The sequence below is a fragment of the Canis aureus genome, chromosome 27, assembly GCF_053574225.1.
Source record: "Canis aureus isolate CA01 chromosome 27, VMU_Caureus_v.1.0, whole genome shotgun sequence".
NCBI classification, from domain to species: domain Eukaryota; kingdom Metazoa; phylum Chordata; class Mammalia; order Carnivora; family Canidae; genus Canis; species Canis aureus.
The window spans coordinates 43,837,101-43,853,073 of NC_135637.1; the positions used below are offsets into that span (position 1 = coordinate 43,837,101).

Sequence of the window (15,973 nt, forward strand, 5' to 3'; positions counted from 1 at the left end):
TACTGTCAAAAGAACTTTCCCACGGCTTCATCAGCTTAAACTCAAACCCCACGTTCCCTTCCATCCTCACTAAAAGCCTCTAGATAAGGACAGTTGAGAGAACCTGTCCCCACGTCTCAACTGGATCTGTGACATGGCACTTTGTCAGAACTAACCACAGCTGGAGTTGTGTACGGAAAAAAATGAAAGATTGATAAGCACTGCAAAACTTTAAATGGTAACGCTCCAGTTATTGTCAAATATGTTACTCGACAAATACTTTTAAAATTATGTTTATATATTCATTCTGGACCTAACACAGGGTATCTCTTCAGTAAGTATTTGTTGAATGAATGAATAACTACGGCATGCCTAACATAAATCCACCTTCTTGGACATTGAAAATTAATTTACAATTAAAAAATATATATAGTGCTTACTTGGACACTTTTCATTCTAAACCTGGTAAAGTAACTAGTAATTCCTGGACTATTAAAGTAACATATTTACTAATGTAAATAGTGGAAATACTAACTACATAATAAGCTCACTTGCTCATGATTAATCAACATCACTAGTAGATAGTAATTACACGACCATATGTATCTTGTCTTTGTTTAGAGAAAAAAAATAAATGCTTTGAACACTACAACTGTTTAAACCATGTTCAAAGCATTTATTTTTAAAGGTTTTTTTTTTGGCACTTTGTAAATGGTCTTACTCTATGTACAATCTTTAAAAATCTAAATATGGAATGTGTTCCAGTGCATGACTTCGGTAATTCTGAATGAGTGCTATTTGTGCTGACTTTGGCAAATCAGATAATGGGCTCGTGTGTCTGGGGCACCCACAGGGAAAGGAGATGTAGGTGGTATGGACTCAACAGTGGACAAGACAGCTTTTGCCAGTGTGGAACTTGAGTTATTTAAGCAGAGCAAAAAATGTCCCCAGCTCTCTTCATGCATATGCTTCTTTTGTTCTTTGTATCTCGCCTGTTTTCTTCATCCATGATTTCCAACGTGAGATGTTGTTACGCAGACTTGCAGCAACTGTAATAGATTTTAACTGAATTGTCCCTTAATCAAGTGCCGATTGCTGTTAGGCTCGGTTTACGAGACCTGCGATTCGGGAGAATTAGCAAAGGTAATTGATTTCTAATTCAGCTCAAGTGTATTAATTTTGTACTTCCACCAGCTTGGGATTTACACACATGAACTTTGTAAAGAGATATGCATGGAGGAAGAAAAGATGACTTTGAGGTAAAACCTGTTTGCATAGCCAATTTGGTTTAGAAATGTTTCTGAGCCTTTAAAGAGTTGAGCGGCTTCTGTGTCTAGAATAGTTTTGATGTTGGATGGGCTGAGGCCTGAGAGGGAGAGCCACAGGCCCCTCACCAAGAGGGATCTTTGCACAAGGAAGAATTCAAGAGCAAGATGTGGAGAGAAAGAGACAAACTCATTAAGGAGAGAAATGAGAAAGAGCAATTTCACAACCCCGTCTGTCTCCAATGAAGTGTTTCAAAATTTAAAAAATATATATATATATTTAAATTATATATTAATTTAATATTTATTGCTAAATGTTTAAATAATTTAAATAATTTATATTATTGCAATATATTGCTAAATATTTAAATTAGCAAACCATATAGGGAGAAGCCTACTCTTTCACTTTGGGTTTATGACTTATTGGGCAGTTCATTTTTCCATGGTCTTAGAGTTATGGAATCATCTAGATGGAGTAATTTTAAGAAGGTCCAGCTTTTGTGGCTTCTACTGCTGGAGGGATCGGGGTCTGGTAGTCTTCCATGAGTCAGATCTTGAGACCCTTTTTGACCTGTTGACTTTTAGGTTCAAAGCCAGCCTAAAACCAAAATGACTTTACTTTGGTCAATTCATCTCCCAAGCTTCCTTCCCTCCTGCCTCAATTTAGCTTATCTTAGTCTTCTTGTTTTGGAATATTACCATTTCTTGTATTTAGTTTCAATATTGATGTATCTCCAGTCACATAATGGAGTCTTTATTAAGTATTATGGTCCCTATATTCTCATGCCTCAAATAATTTTATTTTCAATCTTTCCCAATGGGTCTGGCTCAGCTGAAGTAAGGAAGTGGTCATGAGATGGGGACCTAGCTGTTCAAGGGAGTACAACAGTGATACATACCGGGACTTCCACACAGAGAAAATACTAACAGTTGGTTTGCCATGGTTTCACGTGCAAATATATTATGGATGTGTCTTGTTTGCTTAGAGTTTCTCCAATTTTTTTAATTCATTTTATCTCAGTGCCAACAAGAAAGAAGTATCATTACTAATTCAAAATTAAAGTAGCACTGGCTTTTCTCCCAGGGCACTATTTTTGCAAAATACTTTGTGGATAGCAAACACATCATATGAATCATATTAATTTGCTGCCATCCCTCACCCATCCCTAGATGCCCTCCTCCTTCCCTTCCCTGCAGACCTTAGTAGGGGTCCATCCACACACCAGCCTGTTAATGCAACACAATTTACAACAGGGACTAAAAATGTGTCTGAGCATATTTTTTTTATGACAGCAACGTATTCAAAATATCAAGTGTAGGAAAAACATATAAAAATGGGATCTTCAAGGAGCAACACAGAAGGCATAAAGTGCTAGAATATTTCTTGTCATTTGATGCAGTCAACATGTAGTTTCTCAAATTGTCAACTATTTCTCATGAGGAGATTCAGCTGAAAAATGGAAAATTCCTATCATTTGAATCTTCAAATTCCATGCCATGCTTTTAAAAGAAGGTGTCAGGATCATTTCTATACAAGAAAAAGAAAAAGGTAGGGGTGTCTGTGCATCTCAGTTGGTTTAGCATCTGAATTTTGATTTCCATGCAGGTCGTGATTTCAAGGTCATGAGATCCAGCCTTCTCTGGGCTCTGAGCTCAGTGGGGAGGCTGCTTCAATACTTTCTCTCTCTGTCCCTCCCTCCTGCTCTCTCGCTCTCTCTCTTAAATAAATAAATAAATAAATAAATAAATAAATAAATAAATATTTTTTAAAACGGCAAGGAAAGGTAAAATTAAGCTTGATATAGCTAAAAGATTTTATTTATTTATTTATTTATTTATTTATTTATTTATGAGATAGAGCATAAGCACAAGCAGTGGGAACAGCAGAGGGAGAGGGAGAAGCAGACTCCCCGCTGAGCAGGGAGCCCAATGAGGGACTCGATCCCAGGACCCTAAGATCATGACCTGGGCTGAAGGCACACGCCTCACCAACTGAGCCACCCAGGAGCCCTGCAGCTGGATATTTTTATGCTCACTTCAAAACTACAATTTTGACATGAGTGTGGGTACCAAAATTTTCTCAATTAACTCACCAGAAATGGAACTACTGAAATCTTTGAAACAGATTTATAGAAGATTCCAGCCTACCAAGAAATAACAGACATAATAAAGAAAGCTAGAGGTCGTCTGAGCAGAACAGGCGTCTGAGAAGCATGATGAGAAGCATGTGTGCTAGAGAACAATGAAAGGGAAAAGACCACTGTCCTCATGTCCCTGGAATACTCTTGCTTCCCTAAATACTGGTCTCCTTTTTATTTTATCTTATTGCTAGTCCTGTAGGTTCCAGATTCCAGGTCAGATACTTTTTCCAGCATGTAGAATTTGACTCCCACTACCTCATCTTTTTACGTAAAGGCATTTAGATTAAAGTGTGGGCTTTGGGGAGAACTCTCTTTTAATTCTACTTAAATAATTAAGTTCTCTGTGGGAAATGTATTTACGTGTACCTTTACTATTATCAAAACCCATGAGGGAACACGTGCGTTTTCTCTCATTCAATTATGGTAAAAACGAACTTTAAAACATTCTAGAAACTCTATGTGTTTATCTATAGATTTAGCCATTTGTTTCTTTAAAGACTTCTTTTCCTGAAGATGATAAATTAGGGTTTAAAAGGCCTACTTCTTCATTAAAAAAGCGACAAAACGATTTCTACAATGTGTTAATTTGTTTTCTTACCTGAGATAATGAGTGGTCTAATAATTAACACATAACCAAGAGGTCTTTCATTTACCCATGCACAGAGAGCACGCATCATGAATTATACATATTGATAGGATGTTGTATGTGCAATTTTGAGACATGTGCATTCCCATTGTTGAAACAGTGGCCTACCTAAATTATTTTGTCATTTTTTTTTCATTTTACATTGATAATTCTAACTTCACGTTGGAGCCCATAAAAATATACTCACTAACCCTGGTATTCTGGGGAAACAATTTACTCTGTGAGAAGGAACAAGAATTTATATTTGTTGAGCTGTAAAAAGGCCAAAGCTTATAAAACTTCATTTCATATAGATATGTCTGTATGACAAAGTCAGAGTGGCTTCCTCTTGATTTACAACTACAATATACTTGTAGCCATATTTTATAAAAGATATTGGTTTCCTAAAATGCTTATAACATACTCTTCCCATCTAGATATATTTCTTTGCAATGGTGCCCATTGCAGTTGATAAAATAAGACATGCTCTTCCTTTGGCCTCAGAGAAAGCATCCGTCTGCCCCAGCAGTGGCTGGGAAAGCAGAAAGGCTAAGGTCTTTTCACTCCAGAAATTCCTTCAGCTACATTGACATAGAACCAGCTTTCCTTTCCCATATAATAATGCTGGGACATCCAAACCCTGATGGGAGAGAAGAAATAAGAGAATCAGAGCATATTATTCAGCTACAAAACAATAGATGGAGCAGATAGTGACAATCAATTCTAGAGGAGGGAAATATGCAACGAGAACTATGTGACTAGAAAGTTTTGTTTTCAGATGGCACCCGGGCATTAGAACTGACTTGAGCAGAAGTAGGTTAACTCCAATGAGGCTGTTACATCTCAAATATCCAAGGAGGATTAAGAAGCCTCAGCGAGAACCCAGCACTGGAAGCACGAGCCTGGCTGTGCATCCCCACCTGGCCGCTCACTCCGTAGGCCAGCTAGCTCTGTTCTGTTAGTGTGACCTCATATCCTAGTAGACAATCTTGTATTATTCCAAGTTCTACACCTGCACCAGGCCCATCAGTCCTTCCTGCAGACTTTGGGAAATTAGACTCAGAAAATCGGACAATTTTTGGGTGGGGTGCATGGGGGGCAATGACTGCTCTGTGACACGTGACATTGAAGAGTTGTCAGGTGCTCATATATCCTCAATCAAAAGGTATTTTTGATCCTTATCTTACACGATGCACCTCTCTGAAATATATCGAAACGTGGTTTAACATGGACAGAGTTGGCTCCAAGCGCTGTCTTTCATGGATTCACAAACCAAGATTCTCAGCGAAACCCAAGAAGCGGGATGGACTTGAAGATCTCCTAAAATGGTTCTTGTTCATACTTGGACTTGCCAGCTGTAGAAGAAGAAACACAACCTGACGTCACATGGTAAGCTGACACTGAAACTCATTTTGAAGATGCATCTGATGCTATGTTCTCTGCTCTTGTTGGGTCTGCCATGACCATTGCTATGAAAAACTGAGGTTGATGACGTCTGATGTCTACCGTAGCACCTTGTTCGATCTGAGCCTAGTTCTCAGCCTGGTAGCAAAGAGGGAGCATGCTGCCTGGGAGTGCCTCCGTGTCCTGTAGCATCTCCACCTCAGCTGAGTCCTCCTTGCAGCCCAGTCATGGCTCCAGGGCTCTTGTTCTCTGAAGCAGTAAATGCAACCCCTCCATACAGTGGATGGAGGTGTCGATGGTGGCTCAGTACCTCTGGCTCCACAGCTAGTTATCTCCTCCAGGTCACTGCTCCTATAGCTTGTGTGATTTTCCAAGACACTAATGCCTTCTCAAAGTTATGCTCCCCTTATGATTGAGACCTGGGCCTGTCTTCAGCACAATCACGCCCCCTGGCTCCCAAGATGGGGTCTCTTCCTGCTGAAAAGGTGCTCTGTGCCTTCACACTTGGCTTATGTTGATGATTCATCACCAGCAGCCTGTCATTTTCTGGTTCCACAGATGCATCGATGGTTCTCAGCCTTCATAATGAGCATCTCCCCCACATTTCTCAGGGGCCAGACACTGCACGAGGCCAGGAACCACCTCTCACCCTTCTGAGCCTCCCACAGGAACGTGGCTGGTGGTGTTGCAGGGGCCTGTTAACAGTGATGTGGTCCTACTATGTTCCCACTCATGACTGACCCATGTCCAGAATCCTACAGTCTTTTTCCTAGGACTCCCCTGGTTCCAACTGTCTACAGTTGGTGTAATGAGTAATCTAAACCCTGTGAATACAGAGCACCATGTGGCAGAAGGGAATTTGGGTGCTCAACAGCTGATCCTGGATTACCCACATGAGCCCAATGTTATCCTGAGGCTCCCCAATCCTAAATTAGGGGAAAGCAGAAGAGGAAGTCAGAGGATGCCAGGTGAGGACTTTGCCCACCTCTGCCTGACTCTGAAGACAGAAGCCACAGGCCAGCGAGGTCTGCACAAGCCAGGAATGGCAGGGAAACAGATTCTCCCCTAGAGCCCAGAAAGTACCACAACCCGATGGGAACCTTGACTTTCCTTAAATCCTGGGTCAGACTTCTGACCTACAGAATTGTGAGCTGACACATTTGTATTTTTTGAGCAACATTTGATGGCAATTTATTAGAGCAGCAGTAGGAAACTATTACTTCTTGTTGGCTTAGGAGCAGCCTGTTCCTAGGACAGCACTCCAAAGAGAAACCCTGTAATGAATACGGGCAGCCGGTGGTGAAACACAAGAGACTATGTGAATAAATGGTTCCCATGTAAGGCCTTGGCCTGACCCCCTGGGAGCATCTTTACCAAGATGCCTGGTGTGAAGCTGTGCTATCAGAGATAACACCCCTCCCTGTGGGATCTCCGGTCACTGATGTTTAGGGGAGAGGAGCAGTGAGAGTTCCTGACTCTTCCAGTTAAATATCTATCACTGACTCGAGTAGAGTCCGGGTCGCAGTAGCATTAAGAGGGTATAGGCAGGAGCGTGTGGGTGCTCAGCTCGTGTCGGGTCATTGATAATATCGCCGTCCCTGAGAGTTCTTCTACGGTAAGTGTGATCACTAACACTTCTTGAGTACGTAACACACACCAGGTTCTTGTCAAGCACAATCCATATATGTGTGATGGGGCTTCATCCTACAAGACACAAGAACAGTGCCCCCTAATGATCATTGTCTAAGTCAGATTTGCTTGATCCTTTGCTCATCTCCACAAATGCAGGATATTCCTTAAACCTCTAACCCATGGGGTTTGGGACAAAAATGTCAAGCAGACACCCACGTGTGCACAGGATCTTCCTTTAGGGAATATTGAGGGTTTTTTTCTCCCATTGGAAAACATACAAGAAATAGTCACGTTGTGGTGTTTAGGATATAGGGAGTGAGCACCCTTCAGTTCAAAATAGATGATGAACCCAAGATCTCTTTTCCAACAAATGTGGGATCTAAACAGAAAATTCATTTTGCAAAAGTCAAATAAAGCCGTTGAGCCCCTCTAATGGACACTTAAGAGAAAACAAGCCATTGAGAAGTAAGCCCGCTTTTAATCTGGCTGCCCGAGGAAAGAGCCAGTGAGCACACAGTGCCAGGAGTGCAGTGTCCCAACTGAGTGTCCTGGGGGTGCATCTCGCTCTTCAGAGGGTTCTTGGAAGATCCAGTTCAAATATGATGGCTTCTATGAGAAAATGTCAAACAACAGGATCCCAGAAAACAGTCCAGAAAAGTCCTTTATACACATCCACTGGAAGCCCCTAAAATCTTGAGAAAACATACTTTTCCTGAGAAATGCTGCTGAGATGTTGCTTCTCTGGGTAGGAAAGATAAAACAAGGATTATAGGAATATTGGGAAACACACCACGGACACCATTTTCCTGGTAACACTCCAAAGTTGATTTCCTTGATTTTTTAGCTGCTTAGTGCTTAATTATGTTTTTTTTTTTTCCTTTTTCTTATTTTAAGATTTTATTTATTTATAAGAGAGAGAGAGAAAGTGGGGGAGAAGCAGAGGTAGAGAATCTCAAGCGCTGAGTATGGAGCCAGACATGGGGCTCGACCTCACGACCCTGAGATCACAACCTAAGCCGAAAGCAAGAGCCAGATGCTTAATGACTGAGCCACTCAGGCACCCCTTAATTATGTTTCCAGTTTGATTATATCATGTAGGTGTGGCGAGTAAAATCGAAATAGGCTGTTTGTCGGGTACTTAAGATAATCTACTCACAGTTGTGGAACACCTGGAAACAGACTTAGTTCATATAAAAATTGTCTTGGAAAATTTATTATAATTTTTAAACTATTTATTATATTCCTCTCCATCATACTAACCTGGTCTATAGGTACAAATATATTTATGAAGCCTTTCCTACATACGGGCATATTTACAATTACTTACAGGATCACAGAACCAGAACTAAACTAAAATTTTACGCTTCCTTTCAATCTTACATTCACATCTAACTTTGTATTTTGACCTCAAATAGTCTTTATTTTAGCATCTGTGAGGATACTGAATGATTTTTTTACAATACTTAAGCTTCTCTTTCTTTGAAGAGTGAAAGTGTTTTGTTTTATTTTATTTTTTTTAGACCAAGTATCTTTATTTCCAAAGTCAAATGCTTCAACGAGTGAAAGTGTTTTAAACCACAGTTTTGTAAATATATCTCTAAATCTTTTTTTTTCCTCATTTGTTGATAACTGCATTTAAAAAAAAAAATACATTTTTTTCATCATTGTCTTTTAGCACTAATGCTACTTCTGAGTGAGCGTGTCCGAGCAAACAGGCCTGCCATCTCTGGACCGTAGCTATAGCACCAAGGAAGACACACAAACATGCACACACACACATACCCAAGTCAAACACAGAACTAATTTCTTTTGATAAAAAATAAAATAAAATGCACAAAGAAATTTTCAGAGGAGTCTGGTGCTTCCCAGAGCAAGTCCACGCAGGCCTACTGTCGCCAACTGAATACATGTAAACCCTGGATGGCAGGTCCAATCTCAGCCTGAAACGGCCACGTACTTCACTAGAAATTCAGCTGAGATCTCCCCCAATAATGTTGCTACCACAACAACGAAATCAAAATCCCAGATGCAAGCAATGCCAAGTCTTTCTTGAATCAAGCTGAGTGAAAGCTTTTTATCTTGTGAGAAAATATGGGAGCAGGCTTTAACTCCTGTTTTGGGACCAAACCCAGAGGAGAAAGACTTCCTCATGTTGTCCACCTTGCCTGTCTAGGCTGTCACGGTGTCAGGATCCTGAGCCTCACACCGGTGGCTGTGTCCTGCTCGCTCTTGTGAGCGTTGGTTCACTTGCTTACGCATATTTTTGGAAACTCACAGCAGTGCCAGAGGTTCTGTGGTTGCTCGTTTATGAGTCCACTCTGCATGACACTCAGCTACACGCCCCTTGGGGTCAGACGTGGCTCATTTCATCCCACAAATATGTTCTCAGCCTAGCTCTGCGAGAGATGATAAACCAGCCACACTCAAAGCTTTGCGCCAACTCCTCCATTCAAGGGTTTTCAAGGGTTTTTAATCTGCACAGATGCATTTCTAGGTCTGCTTCCCACCATACCTTGTGCCCCCATCAGATCATCTCCATTCCCAGTGCTGTGGCAGCTCTAGGTTCACGCAGGATCGTCCTGAACCCCATGCACACTGTTAGCTCTGAGACCTGCCTCTTCTCCTGACGTGGCCACCATCTAGCTACTCAGTTTGACTGACTCTGGGATTCCCCTTGGACCTCTTGCAACTTGGCACCTGCCTGTCTTAAACTTTGCACAGATGCTAGTTCACCTTCAGACTTTCTGCTGTCCAGGAGGAGGCTCCCTGCCCCATACTGTGATCCTCACAACCTAGGTGCCTGAGCTTCACAGCCTCTACCGGCCCCTCCGGTGTGAGTGAGGGAGAGGTTGTGCTGGGCACGCACCCTCTTTGATTCCTGAATGCTGGTCCTGTCCTAAGTATCACTACTGGAGAGTCAGCACTCACTGTGAGCCTCAGTTGACTGACTGACCACATATGGAAGTAGCTTTTAGTCTCCTTTCAGTAAAACAACATGTTTCCTACAATGAAATTATAATCTGCTTATCTTGCTGAGATTTTTAAAATTTTTTAAAGCTTTTATTGGTTTGAGAGAGAAAGAGCACAAGTGAGATGAGAGGCATAGGGAGAAGCAGACTTCCCCCACTCAGCAGGGAACCCGATGTGGGACTCGATCCCAGGACCCCAAGACCTGGACCCCAACACCATGACCCAAGCAGAAGGAAGACGCTCCTCCGATGGAGCCACTCAGGTGCCCTTGCTGAGATATGTATAGAATAGAAAATTCTCTATCAACTAAAAATTATTTGTCACAGATCCATTCAAATCCCTTATATATGCAAGATGATGAACAAGTTTCCATCAAATGAATCAGGTTAGGCATATGTTTATTTATTTTATTTTTTTAAAGAAAAAGAGGGAGAGAAAGAGAGCATGGACCACTCGCTGAGAGCAGAGCCCATTGCAGAGCTTGATTGCACGACCCTGATATCATGACCTGAGTCAAAATTAGATGCTTAACTGACTGAGCCAATGTTTTTCCCCAATTTTCTGTCACAGATAACAGAAATGAAATAGAGATCTATTCACCAAAAGAAAAGGAGTGAGGAGTACAGGTATTTCTTTGGATCCATCCCACCTGTTCAGTGAGGGAAACTTGTATGGCTGGGTCATGAACTCCCTGCCTAGATGCAGTCATGGTGCCTGTAGAGATAGAGACCCTGTTGGCTGGTGATATACCAGCCTGTTTTTAGAGCAATCACAGGAAAAAAATGATAATCTCAGCTCTCATAGATCTTATAACAACCAAGAAATGATGTATCTATAGTACCAAATTATGTTGGGAAAAAAATTATGTTGGAAATACTTTCCTTTTCTCTGATGACGAAAAATTACTAATCTCATCACCTAATCATCTTTTTACTGAAAATAAGATGCTGTTGGAATGTTATAATTATCAAGGATACAAAAAAGTTCTGAGTAAGCCAAGACATTATTGTCGCAACTCAGTTATTTGTATACTTCTTTGCTAATTATTTCTGAATGCCATATGATCAAGCAAGCAAGTTTCATGAAAGAGAAAAGGTATCATTTTGGAAAAAGCATTTGTGCATGTACCCAACATATAGCATGCTGTGTATTCGATTGGAATCGTGTAGAACCATCAAAACTAAACCAGGTAAAGAAACCAGGAACCATCAAAACTAACTTTTCATTTTCTTTCTTTTTTTTTTAAGATTTTATTAATTTATTCGTGAGAGACACAGATTGAGAGTGGAAGAGACATAGGTAGAGAGTGTAGCAGGCTCCATGCAGGGAGCCCAATGTGGGACTCGATCCTGGGACTCCAGGATCATGCCCTCTGCCAAAGATAGTTGCTCAACTGCTGAGACACCCAAGCATCCCCGGACTTTTCATTTACTTTTTTTTTATATATATAAATTTATTTTTTTATTGGTCTTCAATTTGCCAACATATAGAATATCACCCAGTGCTCATCCCGTCAAGTGCCCCCCTCAGTGCTCGTCACCCAGTAACCCCCACCCCATGCCCTCCTCCCCTTCCACCACCCCTAGTTCGTTTCCCAGAGTTAGGAGTCTCTCATGTTCTGTCTCCCTTTCTGATATTTCCCACTCATTTTTCTCTTTTCCCCTTTATTCTCTTTCACTATTTTTTATATTCCCCAAATGAATGAGACCATATAATGTTTGTCCTTTTCCGATTGACTTATTTCACTCAGCATAATACCCTCCAGTTCCATCCACATCAAAGCAAATGGTGGGTATTTGTCGTTTCTAAGGCTGACTTTTCATTTTCTAACAATAAAGCTATAATCTAAGTGTAACGGCGGAGAATGTTTTCCTTCTTGTCAATTAAAAACAAACAGGCTTTTTAAAAATATATATATATTAATCATGATTCTGTTTCAAGTGTTGATACACAAGAAAATTTCAAAAATATACATTGAAATACACAAAAGACCATCCGTTCTAAAACCTGGCACTTGATACTATTGAGACCACTTTTTTATTTTATTTATTTATTTATTTATTTATTTATTTATTTTGAGAACACTTTTAAACGAAGTGTAACAACGGTAATTGTGTTGGTCTGAATCAAGTTCTGGACAAACCGCCACAGAATCGATATGTGATGAAATTTGGACACCACTTCTCTTTTGGCATGATCCAGGATCCATTCAAATGCGTAATTACTTTACCCAAGCCTGTCAGGAGGATAGAATAACTGAAGCTTGTTGCCTTGGAGAGAGATGAATGAAAATGGAAATAAGTACAGCTCAGTATGGCAAGGTGCTACGGGGGTGTTGATGAGATGGTCCTAGGGAAGATTGTCTCTTCAGAAAGGATTGATAGCCTGTCAGATGCAACCAGTACTCAGGTCTTCTTAGATTGCAAATTTGACTCCTTGAAGCTTTTCTGTTGGAGGCATTGTGACCTCATTTGTGCTCAGGGGACAGAGTAGGGGACTGGAAGAGTCATGAAGCCTTGATGAGGGACAGACATCTTCGTTGACACTTGAGGGAAGAGTTGAAGAGTTACTCAAGTGAAATGATGGGTCCAAGGCTTCAGGAAAAGAAATAAGAAACGTGGTTATGAATGGACCTTATGTACACTTTACTCATCAAGCCAGAAAATGGGATCTTCAGAAAGTCTCCAGGTACCACTAAGCCTTCCTAACTCTCAAATATAAGCTCATCCTGTTTTTGTTTTTAAGCTGGTAGTAAGGTGTAAGCTTTAAATCATTTCTATCTCAAGCATACTGCCTGGAACAGAGTGGGTGACCAATAAATATTTATTAGGTAATTGTAGAAACAAATGAATGGATTCCAAGGGCTGCTCAGTTGCTGCCTATGCTCACATCATTTTCTGCATTGTCTAATGTAATCAGTTCCTAAGTATATTTACTGTCCCCAGTCTCATTTCTCCCTCCTAAATTATAAATTAGAGTATGTTATTGTTCTATTTATAATCCTTCAATGATTAAGATTCAATTACTCTGAAATATGCTAGGACAATGGAACTTTGAATAACTGTTGTGTAAAGCAATTTGGCATCAAAGAATGAAAGCTTTGTTTCCAGTAATTCCAAGCCTTGAAGTTTATGCTAAGAATCCAATTAAAAAAAGATTTATGCTCAGAAAATGTTAGGTACAATATGATTTATAGTAGGCAAAATTCAGACAACTTCAATATATGTATATTATTCTCTGTTTACCTGATGGGGTTTCAGTGTATTCATTAGAAGTAATTCATTAAAAATAATCTGTCTAGATAATTCAAACACCAAACTGTCTTGACTAGTCTAGCTTTATGGTAAGTCTTGAGTTCAGACAGTACAAATGTTCCAATTAAAAAGATATTTTACCAATTCCATGTCATTTGCGTATCCCTATGAATCTCAGAATGAGTTTCTCAATTTAACCAAAAACAATTGCCTGGAAAGGCAATTGGAATTACATTAAATCTATAGATTAAATTAAGAGGATTATAATCTGAAATTATTGAAAACAGTGGCAGTGACCATAGTATATCTTTCCATTTCCGTGCAGAAGTTCCTCTTAATTGCTTCATATTTTGAAATTGTTTTAAATAGGGTTATTTTTAATTTTATATTTAAATTTGCTGCTGGCATACAAAAGCAAAATAGATCCCTGTTAATGGACCTTGTACCTGAGAGTATGTTAAATTTACTTACTAGTTATGGTAACTTTCCTAATCCTCAGGATAGTGCACATAATAGAGTAAAAACAATCGTCATCTGTGAATATGCACAGTTTTAATTCTTCCTTTCAAAATGTTTGCCTCTATTTCTAGCTCATTGTAGTGGTAAGGACACCTCAGACATGGTGAATAAAAGTAAGAATGACATCCACACCTTATTTAATCTTATGTGGGAAACATTCGCTGTCTTATTTTTATGTATAATTTATCTCAGTGTCTTGTATAGAAGCTCTTTATCAGATTGAGGAAGTTTCCATTAATTTCAAGTTTTCAGAAAAAAAAATTATCATGAAAGGGTATTACGTTTTGCCAAATGCTTTTGCTGCACCTATTGGGATGACATTATTTTCCTTTATTTTCCATTAATAATAGGTAATATATTGATTGGATTTTCAATGTCAAACCGACCATCCCTTCCTGCGATGATGTCATTCTTATGCGTTACTTAATTTATTTTCAATACACGTTTTGTTTCTAAAGCTCATTGGTCTAAGTAAATTGGCCTATAAATTATTTTCTTGTAATGTCTTTATAATTTTTAAATATCAGGAATTTTCTGGAAAGTATTACATCTTCTTCTATTTTAGCATTTGTAAAAAGTGTTTGTATGAGATTGGTAGTGTTTGTTCCTTTCCTGTTTAATAGAATTCAATAGTAAAACCATTTGGACCTTACTTTTTTATTTTAAAGTTTCTGGGAAGAAATTTTGTTTCTTCCAGAGACAATGGGTTATTCAAATTTTCTGTCTCTTGAGTGTTTCTTTGTTTTCATTTTTGTAAAGCACTTTGAAGATAATATATACATATATGTACTGTATCAATACACATATATTTGTATATATGTATATATTTTATATATATTTTAAATCACTTTATTGAGATATGATTGATATACTAAAAGCTTTACATATTTAATGCATACAACTTGACAAATATCCATGAAATGGTTATTACTACTATTTTGTGTGTGATGAGAATATTTAATAAAATATTTACCCTTTTAGCAATTTTTTATTTTTTTTATTTAGGTGGATGGAAGGAAGAGTAGCCTGCATGGGGCTCAATCTCACGACCCTGAGGTCATGACCTGATCTGAAATTAAATCAAGAGGCCGGCTCCGGCTCTTAGCCAACTGAGCCACCCAGCCACCCTTGTGAGCAGTGCCTTTTACTATAGGCACCATGTTGCACTGTAGATCCCTAGGACTCACTCATCTTGCATAGATGAAACTTTATAGCCTTTGACTAATACGTCCCCATTTCCCACCACCTAGCCACGTTACCACTACCATTCTCCTTTGTGCCTCGATGAGTTTGCCCATGGTAGATATCTCATGTAAATGACACCATGTAGGGTTTGTCTTTCTCCTTCTGCCTTATTTGACTCAGCATAAAGTTTCCAGATTCCTCCATGTTGTCTCAAATGGAAAGGCTTCCTTCCTTCTTTTGGGTCCAAACAGTATTCTACTGTGCAAACATCACATTTTCTCTCTCCATTTGTCAGCCTATGGATAGCGTTTACGTTATTTTCATGTCCTGGCTATTGTGAATAATAATGCAATGGACATGGAAGCGCAGATACGTCTTTGAGACCCTGATTTCAGCTTCTTTGCCTACATTCCCAGATATGGGGTTGCATGATCACCCAGCGGTTCTATTTTTAATTTTTTGAATTATCTCCATACGGTCTTCCACAGTAGCTGCACCAATTACATTCCCACCAACAGTGCATGAGGGCTCTCCGTTCTCCACATCCAATCAGTTTCAGTAAGGTTTATTTGTCAAGGAATTTGTCATTTTTCACCAAAGTAGCTCAATTTATCGGCATACAAATTTGTTATAACACTTTCATACTCTGAATATAGGCAGAGTCATCTATGAAAAGCCCACAGCAAATATCATTCTCAATGGGGAAGCACTGGGAGCCTTTCCCCTAAGATCAGGAACAAGACAGGGATGTCCACTCTCACCACTGCTCTTCAACATAGTACTGGAAGTCCTAGCCTCAGCAATCAGACAACAAAAAGACATTAAAGGCATTCAAATTGGCAAAGAAGAAGTCAAACTCTCCCTCTTCGCCGATGACATGATACTCTACATAGAAAACCCAAAAGTCTCCACCCCAAGATTGCTAGAACTCATACAGCAATTCGGTAGCGTGGCAGGATACAAAATCAATGCCCAGAAGTCAGTGGCATTTCTATACAC

The 15,973-nt window shown here is 39.6% G+C and overlaps 1 protein-coding gene and 1 long non-coding RNA gene across 10 annotated transcripts in view; one reads left to right on the forward strand and one right to left on the reverse strand.

The window, feature by feature from the left end:
• Window positions 1-15,973, reverse strand: part of LOC144299352 (uncharacterized) — a 145,737-nt gene that overhangs the window by 17,162 nt on the left and 112,602 nt on the right. For 5 of the 9 annotated variants that reach the window (XR_013366090.1, XR_013366091.1, XR_013366087.1 and 2 more), the window contains one exon: window positions 12,050-12,610. The exons of 2 other annotated variants lie outside the window; for them this stretch is intronic. The gene's annotated coding sequence lies outside the window, so the exon portion shown is untranslated. Of the gene's footprint in view, window positions 1-7,249; window positions 7,788-12,049; window positions 12,611-15,973 lie in introns of those variants that run through there. 2 more of the 9 variants (XR_013366089.1, XR_013366093.1) reach the window with 2 other exon arrangements.
• Window positions 12,338-15,177, forward strand: LOC144299353 (uncharacterized). Its single transcript, XR_013366099.1, has 2 exons — window positions 12,338-12,704; window positions 14,795-15,177. It is a non-coding gene; the product is annotated as an uncharacterized LOC144299353 (long non-coding RNA).